Genomic DNA, 16200 nt, shown 5'->3' with positions numbered 1-16200 from the left:
ATGGTCCCCATTGCGTGAGGAGCCCTAATGGAGGACAATCTCAGGACTCCCAGATCAAGACCTGAGCCAAAATCAATAGTGGGCCACTTAACCGACTAAGCCACCCAGGTGCCCAGAATCTGTGAGATTTCTAACTAGAGCAGCCCACGGGGATAGAAAGAACCGTGGCCTGGGAGTCAGGATCTGGACTTGCTGTGTCACCTTGAGCAGTTACCTCCCCTCTCTGGGGTTTGACACCATGGAAATGAAGGGTGTGGTTCTGATGAGCTCTGCATTCCCCTCTAGACCCGGAGTTCTAGGATAGGAACATGGGCTCTGGACTCAAGACACTGGAGTTCAAGCCCTGTTTCATCATGACCAACTGGTACATGAGCAGGTTGGGCAGGTTGCTTAACTACTGTAGGATTCAGTTTCTTCACATGTAAAACAGAGATTGATAATGACTTTGTCATAAGGTGGCAAAGCCTGTTTTAGAAAATTCATCTAACTTCCTTGGCATAGGGAGCTGGCATGAACAGAAGATGCACTCAAGTTAGTACGACACGACAATGATGAAGTTTCTTTCTGTGTTCTTGGAAATCCATAAAGAACCAGATCACAAGGAGCGCCTGGGGGGCTCAAGTGGTTAAGGATCTGCCTTCAGCTCAGGTCATGATCCTGGGGTCCTGGGTTGGAGCCCCTTGTCTGTCTCCCTGCTCAGTGGCAAGCCTGCTTCTCTCTCTCTTCTGTGCCTCCCCCTCCACTCTTGTTCTCTCCTGCTAGTTCTGCTCTCTCTCTCTCTGTTAAATAAATACATAAGTAATCCTAAAAAAAAAAAAAAAAAAAAACCAAAAACAAAAACCAGATCATAAAAATTTGAACTTCTACCAATAAATAGTTATTGAGCACATATTTTGCATTTGTGGAGAACCCTTTCAGTTGGCTATACCCATTCTCAGCCCCTTGTTTGGCACGTCCAGCCTCAGAGACTGGAAACACAGATACTCTGTCAGCCTCACTCAAAGCTTGGGGTGGCCGTATGATCCATGTTTTGCTGTGAGACATAAGCTACCAATGGCTTCTAGGAGAACTTTCTACCCCTGTGATAAAGGAGTCACCAGAGGGGAGCCCCCTGCCACAGTCTTTTTGATTTTTTTCTCCCCTTACATATGAATACATTATGCAGGGCAGTGGCAGCGTTCTTATAACCATGAGGCACACCACAAGGAGAAAAAGCCAACAAGCCAAGCATATCATAGGGTATAGCTGGAAAGAGCTTGGGGTCCAGCAGCTGCTGGCTGTTAGACTAGTCACCATTTAACAATACAAGCCCTGTTTGTTTAGGCGGCTATCAGCTGGGCTTCCTGTTCTTTATAGCTGAGCCTGTCCTTGCTCATATATCATTCAATAAACACTGGTTAAGTTAATACTGGTGCCAAGCCCCATTCAAGGTATGTAGTTTATGGGGAGGGAGAAGACATCCTTAAGGCTTTACAATCTATTCAACAGGAGAGAAGATTTTTTTTAAAAGATTTATTTATTCCAGATACAGAGAGAGAGAGAGCATGAAAGCATGAGTGGGGGTGGGGGGAGGGGCAGAGGGAAAGGGAGACAAGCAGACTCGCTGCTGAGCATGGAGCATGACATGAGGCTGGATCCCAGGACCCTGAGACCATGACCTGGGCTGAAACCAAGAGTCTCTGGCTTAACCAACTGAGCCACCCAGAGTCCCTTTTTATTTCTTTTTAATACAATGAAAATGTAAGAGGTCTTACAGTTGATGTCCTTCTGTGTTAGCACAAGGACATAAAGGAAGGACTTATTTCCTTTCTAGACTGTAAATGTTTTCACAACAGATACTTTTTCTTACCAATACCGCTCCGGTGCCTTGCCTAGCATATAGTCAGTGCTCAATAAATAATTGTTGAATGTGTTAACTGTGAGGGCAGCTTACCCTGCACAAAGGATGATCTCACTTTTATGCCCCTCTGAAGTTAGGTGTGTCCGTGTGACTTGCTTTAGCCAATAAAATATGAACAGAATTGATATATGTTGATGGTAGGCGGAAGCAGGTGAGAGCTGGAATGGATCTTTGTTCTTTATCTGCCCCTGGTGCCATGACCATTAAAAATGATCCCAGGGTCCTGGGATTAAGCCCCACATCCAGATCCCTGTCTGCTTCTTCTTCTCCCACTCCCCCTGCTGTGTTCTCTCTCTCGAGGTCTCCCTCTCTGTCTGTGTGTGTGTCAAATAAATCCATAAAATCTTTTTTTAAAAATGTTATTTTTAAGTAATCTCTATAACCAATGTGGGACTCGAATCCATAATCCTGAGATCGAGAGTTGCACGCTCCGCCAACTGAGCCAGCCAGGCACCTTTATGATTTTTGATAAAGAGCTAAATTGCTTTTGCAAAATGGTAGAACCAAAAATGTTCTGTTGTTGCATATGAGAATTTTGTTTGACATTACACATGCAACACTTACAGTCAGGACATACTGCTCTGGTTCTGCTCATATGGTCTGAATATGGGGCTTAAGTTATAGATATTGTTAACTGAGCTAGAAGGCAAAATATTTCCTCTAAAAAACAAAATTGCAACCCTTTATTGAACAGCTAAGTAACCATTAAATAGCCAAGCAAATAATCCAACATTATGATTTTTTAAAACCTCTTAGGTTGTTTGTTTGTTTGTTTAAGATTTTATTTATTTATTTATTGCCAGAGAGAGATGTAGTGAGAGAGTGAACACAAGCAGGGGGAGTGGGAGAGGGAGAAGCAGGCTTCCCAATAAGCAGGGAGCCCGATGCGAGGACTCTCAGGACCCTGAGCTGAAGCCAGATGCCCAATGACTGAGTTGCCCAGGTGCCCCAAACCTCTTAGGTTTAAATAATACCTAAGTTTCCTGAGAAATATAAGAACATGGAGAAATGTTCTGTTCTTTTCTCACTAACCCTGGATTGTTCTTAGTCATAGCCCAATACCATCCTCGTCTTGATCCTCTAATTGGTTAGAATGGGCCATTCCAACCGGAGTAGAGTTTAAAAGTCCTTGTTTGGCTGGCTCGTCCGGACCTGGAATCTGCTTTCCTGGCTCTTCAGCCTTGGGCTCTGAACCACTTGGGGCTTGAGACCTCTCTGAGCCCTGGCTAAGCAGACAGGAGGGGCTAGCTGTGTGAACTGGATTGTCATATTTCCTCCTGAGGGACAGGACAGCCCTGGGCATTGAGAGAGGAGCACAACCCTAGCAGAGGCTGGAAAGAATATTCAAAGGGGTGGCAGGGACTGACTTCGCGGTTTGGTTAGACAGCAAAGGTCTGCATCATCAAAAACCGTGACAGCATCCCAACAATGAATTGGCCACCTTTTGCCTACTATAGGACTAGAGAAACTGAATATAATAAATATCACTTTGTTACTCTGACCTTCATTTTCTCTTCTGTAAATGGGGGTTAAAAAAACCTTCTAACTCAGTATCGCTGTGAAAGCCAGATGAGATGATTATCTGAAGGTCTCTGAAAACAGATTAAGAAATTTACTAAGGGGCACCTAGGAAGCTCAGTCGGTTAAGGGTCTGACTCTTGATTTCAGCTCGGTTGTGATCTCAGGGTTGCGATTGAGCCCCAAAATAGGCCCCGTGCTCCACACTCGGCTGGGAGTCTGCTTGAGATTTTCCTCCCCCTCCCTCTGCCCATCCCCTGCTTGCACTCTTTTCTCTCAAATAAATAAATCTTAAAAAAGAAATTAGCTAAGTATCATGTTTTGTTTTCACTCATAATAAGACAGCTAACATCTATCCTGCAGTGTATAATCTATAGTAGTTCTCAGACTCCAATGTGTGTATGACTCCTCTGGGAGTCTTGTTTATTTATTTATTTTTAAAGATTTTATATAATTGACAGAGAGACACAGAAACAGCAAGAGAGGGAACACAAGCAGGGAGAGTGGAAGAGGGAAAAACAGGCCTCCCTCGGAGCAGGGACCCCGATGCAGGGGCTCGATCCCAGGACCCTGGGGTCTTTTCATTCAAGTCCTTTCCTTTTTCATGTTTTCTTTTATAGTCTTGAACATAGTTATAATTGCTGCTTTAAAATCCGTGCCTGCTCATTCTTCCATCTGGGGATCTTGAGTCTGGTCTCCATTGATTGAGCTTTCTTTGTTGGATGGGCCATATTTTCCTGCTTATTCTAATGTCGAGCACCTTTGGATGGTATCCTGAATATTGCAAGTGTTATGCTGTAGAGAAACTGGATTTATGTTGTTCTTCTAAAGAGTGTTGTTTTCTGTGTTTGTTTCAGCAGGCAGTGGAGTGGGCTGAACTCCCAAACTGCAAACACTGTCTCCTCACTGGCAGACATGAGCAGACATCTTAGTGTAGATCTTTTACTCTTAGCTGTGCTGCTTGCTGTCTGTCCTGCACAAGCGAGCTTCAGAGATGCATGCAGTCTACACACAGAGTTTGGGGCTCTCGTTTTGTGGCTCCTTCTCCTTTCCAGGATTTCGCTTCTCACTTTCCAGCCATATGTTTACCAGAACTCTATCCTCTGGTCTTTCTTTTCCTTCCTCCCTCCCTCCTTCCCTCCCTCCCTCCCTCCCTCCCTTTCTTCTCTCTTTCTTTCTTTCTAGATTTTATTTATTTATTTGAGAAGGAGAATGAGAAAGTAAGAGATCACAAGCAGTGAGAGGGGCAGAGAAAAAAGTAGACTCCCAGCTAAGTAGGGAGTCTGACGTTAGGCTTAATCCCGGACTCTGGGATCATGACCTGAGTGGAAGGCAGACACTTAACCGACTGAGCCACCCAGACGCCCCTGTCTTCTGGTTTTTCATGCCAGCACAACTGTGGACTTCTATCCCAATTTTAACCACCCCACATGCACCTGACTAGGGCTTTCCCTCAGGTAAAAAGTATCAACAATTTAAAAATGAATCCAGTGCTATTTCCTTTTTTCCATTATCTGAGTGCTTTGGTCACTATTCAATGTCTTCATAGTTGTTTTTTATGATATTGTCATGAAGATCATGTGTGGTCCAATAGGTGCTGCTCAGCCTTTACTGGATGCAGATTTTTTTTTTTTTAATTTAAGTATAACTGACATGTCAGTTTCAGAGGCATAACATAATGATTTGATATTTGTATGTATTTGCAAAACGATCATCACAATAAGTCTACTTAACATCTGTCACCACATGTAGTTACAAATTTCTTTTTTTTGTGATGAGAATATTTAAGATTTACTCTCTTAGCAGCTTTCAAATGGACAGCACAGCATGAACTATACCTAGCATGCTGTATAGTGCACTCCTAGGACTTATTTATGTTATAACTGGAAGTTCCTACCTTTTGAGCCCCCTCACCCATTTTGCTCACCTCCCACCCATTGTCTCTGGTTCCCAGCAGCCTGTTCTCTGTATCTGTGGCCTTGGTTGGGTTTCTTTGTTTTTGTCTGCTTAGATTTTACATAGGAGTGAGGTCATATGGGATTGTCTTTCTCTGTCTGACTTATTTTGCTTAGTATACTGCCCTCAAGGTCCATCCAAGCTGTTGCAAGATTTCATTCATTTTTATGGCTGAATAAAATTCCATTATGTGTATACACATATGCACACCACAATTACTTGATCCATTTATCCACTGGTGGACCCTAAGCTTGTTTCCGTATCTTGGCTCTTGTGAATAATGCTGCAGTGAACATGGGGGTGCAGATCTCTTTTTGAATTATTGTTTTAATTTTCTTTGAGTAAATGCCCAGAAGTGTTTGACCATATGGTATTTCTGTTTTTAATTTTTTGAGGAATCTTCATACTGTTTTCCATGGTGGCTGCACTAATTTACGTTCCCCACAACAGTGCACAAGTGTTTCCTTTTTCTTACATTCTTGCCAACATCTGTTGTTTCTTGATTTCTGATAATAGCCATTCTAACAGGTGTGAGATGATATTTCATGGATGTTTTGAGTTGTATTTCTCCAATTTTCAGTGATGTTGAGCACCTTCTCATGTACCTGTTGGCATCTGTATGTCTTCTTTGGAAATATATCTATTCAGACCTTCTTCCCGTTTTTTAATCAGATTTTTTTTTTTGCTATTGAGTTGTATGAGTTATTTTTATATATATTCTGGATGCTCACCTTCTCAGACATATGATTTGCAAATATTTTTCCTATCCCATCGATTGTCTTTTCATTTTGTTGATGATTTCCTTTGCTGTATGGAAGCTTTTTAGTTTGCTGTGGTCCCCATTATTTATTTTTTTCTTTCATTGCATCTGATTTTGGTGTCAAATCCAAAAACTTATCACCAAGACCAATGTCAAGGAACCTACTGCCTATGTTTTCTTTTAATTTTATGGTTTCAGGGGCTTTTGTTCAAGTCCTTAATCCATTCTGAGTTCGTTTTTGTGTGTGGTGTAAGATAATGATCCATTTTCATTCCTTTGCACACGACAGTCCATTTTTCCCAGCACCATTTGTTGGAGGTGTTACAGGATTTTTTTTTCTCCCTCAGTGCCTGCAGTTCTTGGTCATACTGCTTCGAAGAATGAGGAGGTAGACCAGACAGAGGTGCGGGCAGCGAAGCAAGGTGTATTGAGTGATAGCAGAGTGATAGTACAAAGCTCCTGAAGAGGGTTGCCACTGGAGATTTTAAGTCTAGATGTTTTTATGGGCTTGTTAGAAGGCTGTTTTCATCTGATGACCCCTCCCTGTGCCCGTTATCCCATCAGGTTTATGTCACCAATCTATCACCAGGGAAGGGGTAGAGGGCTCCTTTCAGGGCACTGTAAAATCCTTCCAAGGGTGGTCTTCTCTTAGGGTGCCCCCTCACCACTGTCCCTGCCTGTCTGCCTTCCAATTATCCTTCATGGGAGGCACTGTCCTTCACTCATTGTATGTTCTTGGCTCCTTTGTCATAAATTAACTATGTATGTGTGGGTTTATTTCTGGGCTCTATGTTCTGTTCCATTGATCTAAGTGTCTATTTTTATGCCAAGTCCATACTGTTTGATTACTGCAGCTTGTAGTATAGTTTGAATCAGGGAGCATGATGCCTCCAGTTTTGTTCTTCTTTCACAAGATTACTTTGGTTATTTGGGGCTTTTTATGGTTCCATATAAATTTTAGGATTGTTTGTTACATTTCTATGAAAAATGCCATTGGAATTTTGATGAGGATTGCATTGACTCTGTAGATTGCTTTGGCTAGATGGACATTTTAACAATATTAATTCTTCCAATCTATGAGTACAGAATTTCTTTTTATTTATGTCTTCTTCAATTTCTTTCATTAATGTTTTACAGTTTTCAGTCTTTCACCTTTCAAGGAGGTTTTTCACCTCTTTGGTTAAATTCATTCTTAGATATTTCATTCTTTTTGATGAAATTGTACGTTTTCTTAATTTCTCTTGTTAAATAGGTTATCATTAATGAAGTGCAATGGATTTTTATGTATTGATTTTGTATCCTGAAATTTTACTGAATTCATTGATTAGATCTAACAGTTTCTTGGTGGATTCTTTAGGATTTTCATTTTTTTTCTCTTTTTAAAGATTGTATTGATTTGAGAGAGAGAGCACCAGCAGGGTGGCAGGGAGGGGGCAGAGGGAGAGGGAGAGGGAGAACAGGCTCCCTGCTGAGTAGCAGCCAAGGAGAAGAGGACAAGGATGTGAGCTCCATCCCAGAACCCTGGGATCATGACCTGAGCTGAAGGCAGATGCTTAACAAACTAAGCCACCTAGGCACCCCTCCTCCTCCCCCTCACCCTTCCTCCTCCTCTTCTTCAAGAGTTTTATTTTTAAATAATGTCTACACCCAATGTGGGGCTTGAACGCAGCAACTCTTGAGATCAAGACAAGCATGCCCTACTGACTGAGACAGCCAGGGGCCCCTTAAGAATTTTCCATCGTAATATCATGTCATCCTGTATGAAGAGTTTTTGTTAGTCTCTCTTTAAAAACCAAAGAGGCCTTTCTCAGAATTCCTCAGCAGGTTTCTTCTGTCTCACTGGCCAGAGTTACATTCATTTGCTCTTTCTTAATTCCCCTTGGGGGCGCCTGGGTGGCTCAGTCTGTTAAGTGTCCTGATTCTTGGTGTCAGCTGAGGTCATGGTCTCAGGGTTGTAAGATCAAGCCCCAAATGGGATTCCATTCTCAGCATGGAGTCTGCATAAGACTCTCTCTCCTTCTGTTCCCCCGCCCCCGCTCTCTCTCACTCACTTACTGTCTCTCTCTCTCAAATAAATAAATAAATCTTTAAAATTTTTTTTAAAAATCCCCTTTGTTCTGGGACTTGCTTGCCCTGAAGGGACATTGTTGCCCTGAAGAGGGTAAACAGAATTAGAGTTTGATTAGCTAGGAAGTTGAGAACCTCTGTTAAACCAGAAACCAAAGGAACTTGCCTCCAAGGATTTTTCAGAGCCTTTAAAATGAAGGTTTTCATTGTGGATCTCCAAGTTCTTTTTGTTTGTTTGTTTGTTTGTTTTTTAAGGTTTCTGTTGGTTTGTTTAAGATTCATTTATTTGTCAGAGAGAGAAAGCGCGTGTGCACAAGCAGTGGGACTGGCAGACAGAGGGAGAGGGAAAAGCAGGTCCCCCACTGAGCAAGGAACCCCATGTGGGATTTGATCCCAGGACTCTGGGATCATGACTCAAGCTGAAGGCAGACACTTAACTGACTGAGCCACCCAGGCATCCTGATCTCCAAATTCTTATCCCAATCTCACCTGAAGTATTTCTTAACTTTTATTTATTTATTTTTAGAGATTTTATTTATTTATTTGTCAGAGAGAGTGAGAGAGACCACAGCAGGGTGAGCAGCAGGCAGAACAGGCAGAGGGAGAAGCAGGCTCCCCACTGAGCAAGGAGCCTGATGTGGGGCTCGACCCCAGGACCCTGGGATCATAACCTGAGCCGAAGGCAGATGCTTAACCAAGTGAGCCACCCAGGTGTCCCTAACCTGCAATATTTCTTAAACTTGATTATTTGATTAAGAAATCCTCTATCCACCGAGCTTATGTCAGAACTGAGTTCTGCAGGGTACTGCAGTACTGGTCTCAACTGGAAACAGCAACTTTCCTGCACCATCTTTTGGCTACAACCCTCATGTGTGCTTCACCCATGCTTCACACATGTTTGTTTGTTTATTCATTTGAGAGAGAGAGAGCATGAGCATGGGGATGAGCAGAGGAAGAGGGAGAGAGAGTCTCAAGCAGATTCTGCACTGTGGAGCTGGAGGCTGACGTGTGGCTTGATCTCATGACCTGGAGATCATGACCTGAGCCAAAACCAAGAGTCAGACGCTTAACCAACTGAACCACTCTGGCTGCCCCCCGCCCCCCAGGCATAGGTTTTATCAGTGTTTTCAACTTGACAGCTGTTTTTGAACTATGGCAATGGTTTTGACCAAAACTTGAAGTCTGAACCAATTGCTGAAATAAACACCAATAGTGGCCAAGTACCTGTTATCTCAGTTTTTGATGAACTGTTCCTGGAAGGTGGGTTTCTCCAGGAAAATCTGAAGAAAATGAGTTTTTCCTTGTAACAGCTAAATTTAGGGCCCAGGGCTTTGCTCTGATAATTATTTAAACTAAAGTAAACTAGGGGTGCCTCGGTGGCTCAGTGGGTTAAGCCTCTGCCTTTGGCTCAGGTCATGATCTCAGAGTCCTGGGATCGAGCCCCACATGGGGCTCTCTGCTCAGCGGGGAACCTGCTTCCCCCTCTCCCTCTGCCTGCCTCTCTGCCTATTTGTGATCTTTCTCTGTTAAATAAATAAATAAATCTTAAAATATAAAATAAAATAAACTGAGGAAGTGGTGACTTTCCTGGATTTCCTACTTTGCAGGTTATCTAGACTCTGGTGCTGGGGAATGCCGCCTCCCTCTAAAAAACACTGATTGTCCTAAAAACAGTTTAAAATATGTTTTTAAAAAACTATTGAAAAGATGATGTAAAAAGACTGGTAAGGACCATTTGAAAGTAGAAAGATCCCCACCATCCCACCACACAATGGGTTTCACTGTTACAGTCCTTTTCCACTTGCCACATTTTTATGTACTGCTTTTCCTTGATTCTAAAACAACATCACTTTTAAGATGCAGCATCAGTTTACTAAAAGCTTTTTAGGGAGAAAAAGAAACCACCACAAGAACCTATTAAGAATGCCCATTGATTATAAGATACATTCTAAGATCAGAAACTTTAAACTGTAAGGGGCAAAACTCATGCCTTAGGATTGAGGAATATAGCAGGAAAAAAATATTGATCTATTTTACTTTGCTATGTATCAGCAAGGGTTTTATTTTACTTTTCTCTCTCTTTCTCTCTCTTTTTTTTTTTTTTTTGAAGTAAGCTTTATGCTCAACAGGGGTCTCGAACTCATGACCCCAAGATCAAGAGTGAGATGCTCTGCTGAGCCAGCCAAACGTCCCCTAAACTTTTTTCTTTTTCTTCTCCTAACAAGTGTTTTATTTGATTTTTGAATTGGAAACATTCTCACATGGCGCAGCGTTCAGAAGGTACAAACGAACTGTCAGTGGCTTATCCTCCACTGCTCACCTCTTCCCCTCCCTCAGGCCCCCAGTGTTACAAGCCTCCTGCGTGCCATTCAGAGGTAGGTTAGCGAGTGAAACCTTAGATTCCCTGCCCCCTTTATAACACAGATCATAGCTTATTATACTCTCTTCTCTGAGCATTGCTTTTTCACTTAATACTATATCATTAAGATGGATCAACATCGTGTCCAGCCCATGTTGATTTCTTTTGTTTTTCTAAAGCTACATCACAAGCATATCTCTAGCTTCCTATATAATTGCGGTAATTATCCTCTTCGATGACTATTTGATTTTGTGGGGTGGCTGGGCCACATTTAATAAGAACTCCCTGTTGTTGAGCATCTAGATTGTTTGCAGTGTTGCTGTGACAGGGCACTCGCTATGACCGTGGACTCATTCAGCAAGTATTTATTTGACAACCAACAACTGTGCTCCTCCTATGTACCGAAGGACTTTCCCCCAAGGGGCAGACAGGCAAGCCGCTGGAGCCGTTCTGGAAATAAATAAGAGCCCAGAAGTGTTTCCATTCCCCCAAGGAGCCTCTGAGTACAGTCTGGGCTCCCACATGCAGAGCGGAGAGAAGGGTTGTGATGCACCCATCCAGGGCACTGGCCTGTGTAAAGCAACAAGTGGGGTCACCGCTTATTCACTGGGCCTGTGAATGTTCTTAATGCGCATGCCCTGCAGACCCAAATCCCGCCTCCAGGTGCTGACCCGGCACAGCCAGGGTCACTGCTGCGCTGAAATTTACAAAAATTTCTAAATGCAGACGGAATTAACAGTGGTTACCGCTTCATAAGCATCTACCATATGCCAGGAGAACCCTCTGTGGGGTAAATATTATTTTCCCATTTTACAGATAAGAAAACTAAGACAGAGATGTTGAGTAATTTGCCAGCGGTGCAATGGTGAGGCTGGGATTGCAGCCCCTGGATTAAACCCTGGCAGCACTTTCTGTCTTTGTTCTGTGACCCCTGGCCCAATTCCTTTCCCTTCTTAAATCTCAAGGAGGGTAAGCTCAAGTGCCTTTAGTTCTCACTTACAGGATGAGCGATATCCTACTTGGAGCATGGCTTTTCTTCCTCTCCAGAGAATTGCCTGCCAGCAGCTTTGAGATGGGGGCTCTTCTCCTCCCCTGGGAAAGAGGGTGCAGAGCTTCATCTCATCCTGCCGCTGTACAGCACAAGGAGACTCAGAGCCCGGGGCGGGCCCAGACCTAGGCACTCACAACTAGTCTTGGGACCGCAGGGCTCCGGTGGCAGCTCTTGGCTCAGACCTGCGCCCACCTTCCTTTGTCTTTCCTCCGCCCCCTCCCCCCACACACCCTGGTTCCATAGACAGGTCCCCATCCCCCACCTCTCTCAGTTCCCCTCTCCCTTGTTCCGCAGACAGCTCCCCTGTCCCCCAGACAATGGCGAGTCTGAATCTCATCACTCTGGCCGGCGTGCTGCTGAGAGCGCTGCCCTTCTGACCCAGCGACAGAACACATGTAATGAAGCCGTCCCGCTGATGCCGCGGCTCCTGCCCCGCTTCTAATAATTCAGTGTCTTCTCAGCTATTGCAAGGAAAGGCCCTCTTCACTTCAGAATCTTTCAAATGCCAAAACAAATAGAAGCTTATGGGAAAACGGGACTGTCCATACATTCTTCTTTGTTTACAGTCAAAGGAGTAACAGTGAAAACAGCACCGAAGATGGTGAACACTGGGTTTCCACCTGCAAACCCTGGTCCCCCACCTCAGAAGTAACCACCCAGTAGTAATTTCTGGAATTTTACAAGCACACACATACGAAATCCCATCTCCCCTCACCTCCCCCAATGCCCTTCAACATAAATGAGAGTACACTGTTTGGATCCTTGGGTTTTTTATTTTCATTTTTCCTACTTACCAATATATCTCGGAGAACTTTCCATATGAGTACATCCGGATCTCCCTTATTCTTTACTATGGCTAAGGAGAATTATATTTATGACCATGCCATAATTCATTTACCTAGCTTTCCACCGATAGGCCTTCAGGTTACTTCTAGATTTTTTGCTATTACAATTGTATCGAGCAAACCTATGCATAGATTTCTGGGGACTCCTGTATAAGTATGTCTGTAGGATTAATTTCTGCAAGTATTTATTTTAAAACAGGTGGTGCCAAACTACCCACCAGACTGGAGTTTTCCAATGGAGATAGAACTAATAGCTTAGGCTTGATGGTTAAACCATTTAAAATAACCCAGACTCTATTTTGTATGGGAGAGCATTTTCATAACTTGAAGCCACAAAAACACAAATCATAAGGGAAAAAGAATGGTACATTTTAAACTTCTGTACCATAGAGACATCATAAAAAAAGTTAAAAGACAAGCCACAAACAGGGAGGGGATATTTGCTATGCATTTAATATTAGCTCGTATTAGTACCAACATCTACACATTCCTGACAAAAGACAAACACTGCTCCCACCCTAGAGTTTTAGAAAAGGTTAAGAACAGCAATTGAGAGAAGAGGAAACTGGATTGGCCAGCGGATGGAAGAAATGATGCCCAGCCTCACGAATAACCAGGAAAATATCCATTGAACAACAAGATAGCATTTCATGTCACTCAGATTGGTAACATTTTTCATTCTGGTAAGAATGAAAAGAGAAGCAAAGCCATGAGACCTCTTACAAACTCTCAGTGGGAGCACAACTTGGCACTACCACTGTAGACAGCAGTAGTCAAATTGAAGGAATGCTCTTTGTATTAACTATATTTTCTTATTTTGTATATTCTGGAAGCTCTGGCCTGTGTGGCTTCCCTGACTGGAGAGGGACTGCCCTCCTATCCTACCCTTCACCCTAGGGCTAGTCAATTCTTGGAGAGAACAAAGAGAGCTGGGAGCACACACCATCTAGAGCCCAGACTCTGACCCACCTCCTCTATCGGGCTCCCATACTCTGGGAAGTGACATTCCTCTGCCCTCATCACCCAGAGCAAGCTACCAGACAGTTAGAGACCACGCCTAGAGTTCATAGCCGTGGCATGGCATGTCTCCTGGTCTCTGGAAATGTAAGTGCAGATGTCCCTCCTTAACCAGTAGCTCACTTTCCGTGATTTCAGTTACCAGAGGTCAAACATGGACCAGAAGCAGATGATCCTCCTTCTGACATCATGCCTGAAAGCCAGTAGTAATCCCATGCCATATCTTACTGTACCATGCTTACCCTTCTCGTGCTGATGTGAGATGACAAGATGCCCCTATGATGAGGTGACGTTCACCTCACGTCATCTCATCATAGGGGCATCTTGTCATCTCACATCAGCGCGAGAAGGGTAAGCATGGTACAGTAAGATATTTTGAGACAGAGACCCCATTCACACAACTTTTATTATAGGATTTTGTTATAATTGTGTTATTATTCATTATGGTTGCTAATCTCTTACTTACTGTGCCTAACATAAATTAGACTTTATCATAGGTATATATATATAGGAAAAAACATCATATATATAGTGTTTAGTACTACCCGTGGTTTCGGGGATCCCCTGGGGGTCTTGGAGAATGTTCCCAGCAGAAGGTGGGACCACTGTAATAGAAACCTTCTTTCAATGGCGTTAGCCTCCCCCATCATCACTCAGTCCCTTTGGAACATTCAGGTTTCGTGAGTACAATTAATACACCCACACCATGACCTGAAAAATTCCCATGCCCTACAAAGGAAGTATTCACTGCAACATTGTTGGTTATAGTGAAATGTTAGAAACAACCAGAAGGTCCATCAGTAGAATGATAAATATGTTGTCCCACAATCCCATAATAGGTTACTCAAAAGCAGCAAAACGGAAAAGACGAGAGCCTTGTGTATCATAACACTGGACGATAATGGCAAATCGCAGAATAAATCAGTGTGTTTGCTTAAGTGAAATTTAGAAATATGTTTAAAACAATACTATGCATTTTTTAATAAATCCTATTCATGTAATAAAAGTGTAAAAAACATGGAGGAGACAAGTTCTGTCCAATCTGGGAGCCTGGTTTCCCATGGGAAGGAGAGAAGGAGGTAAGATTAAGAAAGGGTTCAAAGGAGGTTCACCTCCACCCTTCGGTGTTTCACTCTTTTAAGCCCAAACAAATATTTGACTGAGATGTGGTAAAATTTTAAGGTTGTTCAATATGTCTGGTAGGTACTTGGATATTTGCTGTTCTATTTTGGGTACTTTACTTTATGTGGGAGCTATTTCATAATGAGAAGATATGATTTAGGCTGCATGAATTATCTCAAGGTCATATAAAGGACAACATGACAGGATCCCTGCAAGCTCTGTCCCCACTTCCATTGGGTCAGATTTTCTCTCTCTCCCTAAGCTTCATTTTTTAAAAATTGCTGACTTTTTAGAAAAAGGTGTAAACATTTGCACCGCATTCACCACGGAGAATACACCAATAGTCGATCAAAGATTCTTTTGCTAATCTCAGGGTGGTAGCCAGCATCCAAAATCAACCCTTGACAATTCCTACCTTCTGGTATTCACATCCCTCCTACATTTTACCAGGGTTGACCCATGTGGCCGATGGAATATGGCAGAAGGGCCGGTGTCACCTTTGAGACGAGGTTATAAAAAGTTTATAATTTCTATATTGGGTTCACGCTATTTCTTGTTCTTCTCTCTCTCTTTCTCTCTTTCTCTCTCTTCCACTCTCTCTCACTTCCTTGCATCTCACTCCAGGGAAAGCACACCACCCTCTTGTAAACAGCCCCTTGGAGAGGTCCATGTAGTGAGGCATCAGAGCTTTCTAACTCAGAGAAGAACTGATGCCCACCAACAGCCATGAGAGTGTTGAACCACTCAAACAAGCCATTTCTGGCTTTCTAAAGCTCAGACACTATGTAAGATCATAAGTGTTACTGTAAGGTATTAAGTTGTGAGTTATCTGTGACACGGCAATAGATAACTCATAGACTCCATTGTGTCTGCCATGTTTCCCCCAATGGGTACTAGATGACTGTTATACCTCCAAACATCGAGTTCTCACAGGGCAGCATCTCAGGCAGGAAAAACGGCGGATGGAGCAAAAGGGGCTTTCCCTATGTACCTTTCTCCTTTTACCAAAGAGGAAAGTCTTCCTTAGAAGCCACCAGCAGATTTCCGCTTGCTTCTCACTGACCGCAATTGGATCTAATGATTGTTTCTAGATCAAGGTGGGGGAGGGGTGCCTGGAAAACCAAGGTTCAGGTCTTTCAGCTGCTTTATAGGGGTGTGGCCAAAGAACAAGTGGACAGGGAATGGCTACCATGGAGCTACCAGCCCTTCCCACAATTTCACTTTGTCTTGTTATTTCCACCTGGCACTCTTCACTTTTTCCTTCAAACTCTGTATTCACCGTGAACTGGAAAGTTAAGTCTGAATTAGATTCTGGTTAAACATTATTGGCAAGGTTATTCATGGGCGATGCCGTGACCTTCATTCTCACTCACCTCAAGAAACAACCCGTTTCTTCACTAAATAAACGTGTTACAGGATTTGAGCAGAGGGTGGTGTGCCATCATTGAACACTAACCCAGAATCCAGATGTTGCCTTTCTCTCCGAGAGCTGTGCCCTGGCAGGCTTCACTTATGGGAACTCCGGGTTCTTCCGTAAATTCGTTCCAGGTTGTCTTGTTGGGATCGTGCATGGTGAGCAGTCTCTGTTTCTTGCCTGGGACTGCC

The sequence above is a fragment of the Mustela lutreola genome, chromosome 6 (assembly GCF_030435805.1).
Source record: "Mustela lutreola isolate mMusLut2 chromosome 6, mMusLut2.pri, whole genome shotgun sequence".
Taxonomy (NCBI): Eukaryota; Metazoa; Chordata; class Mammalia; order Carnivora; family Mustelidae; genus Mustela; species Mustela lutreola.
This window is presented reverse-complemented; position numbering follows the sequence as displayed.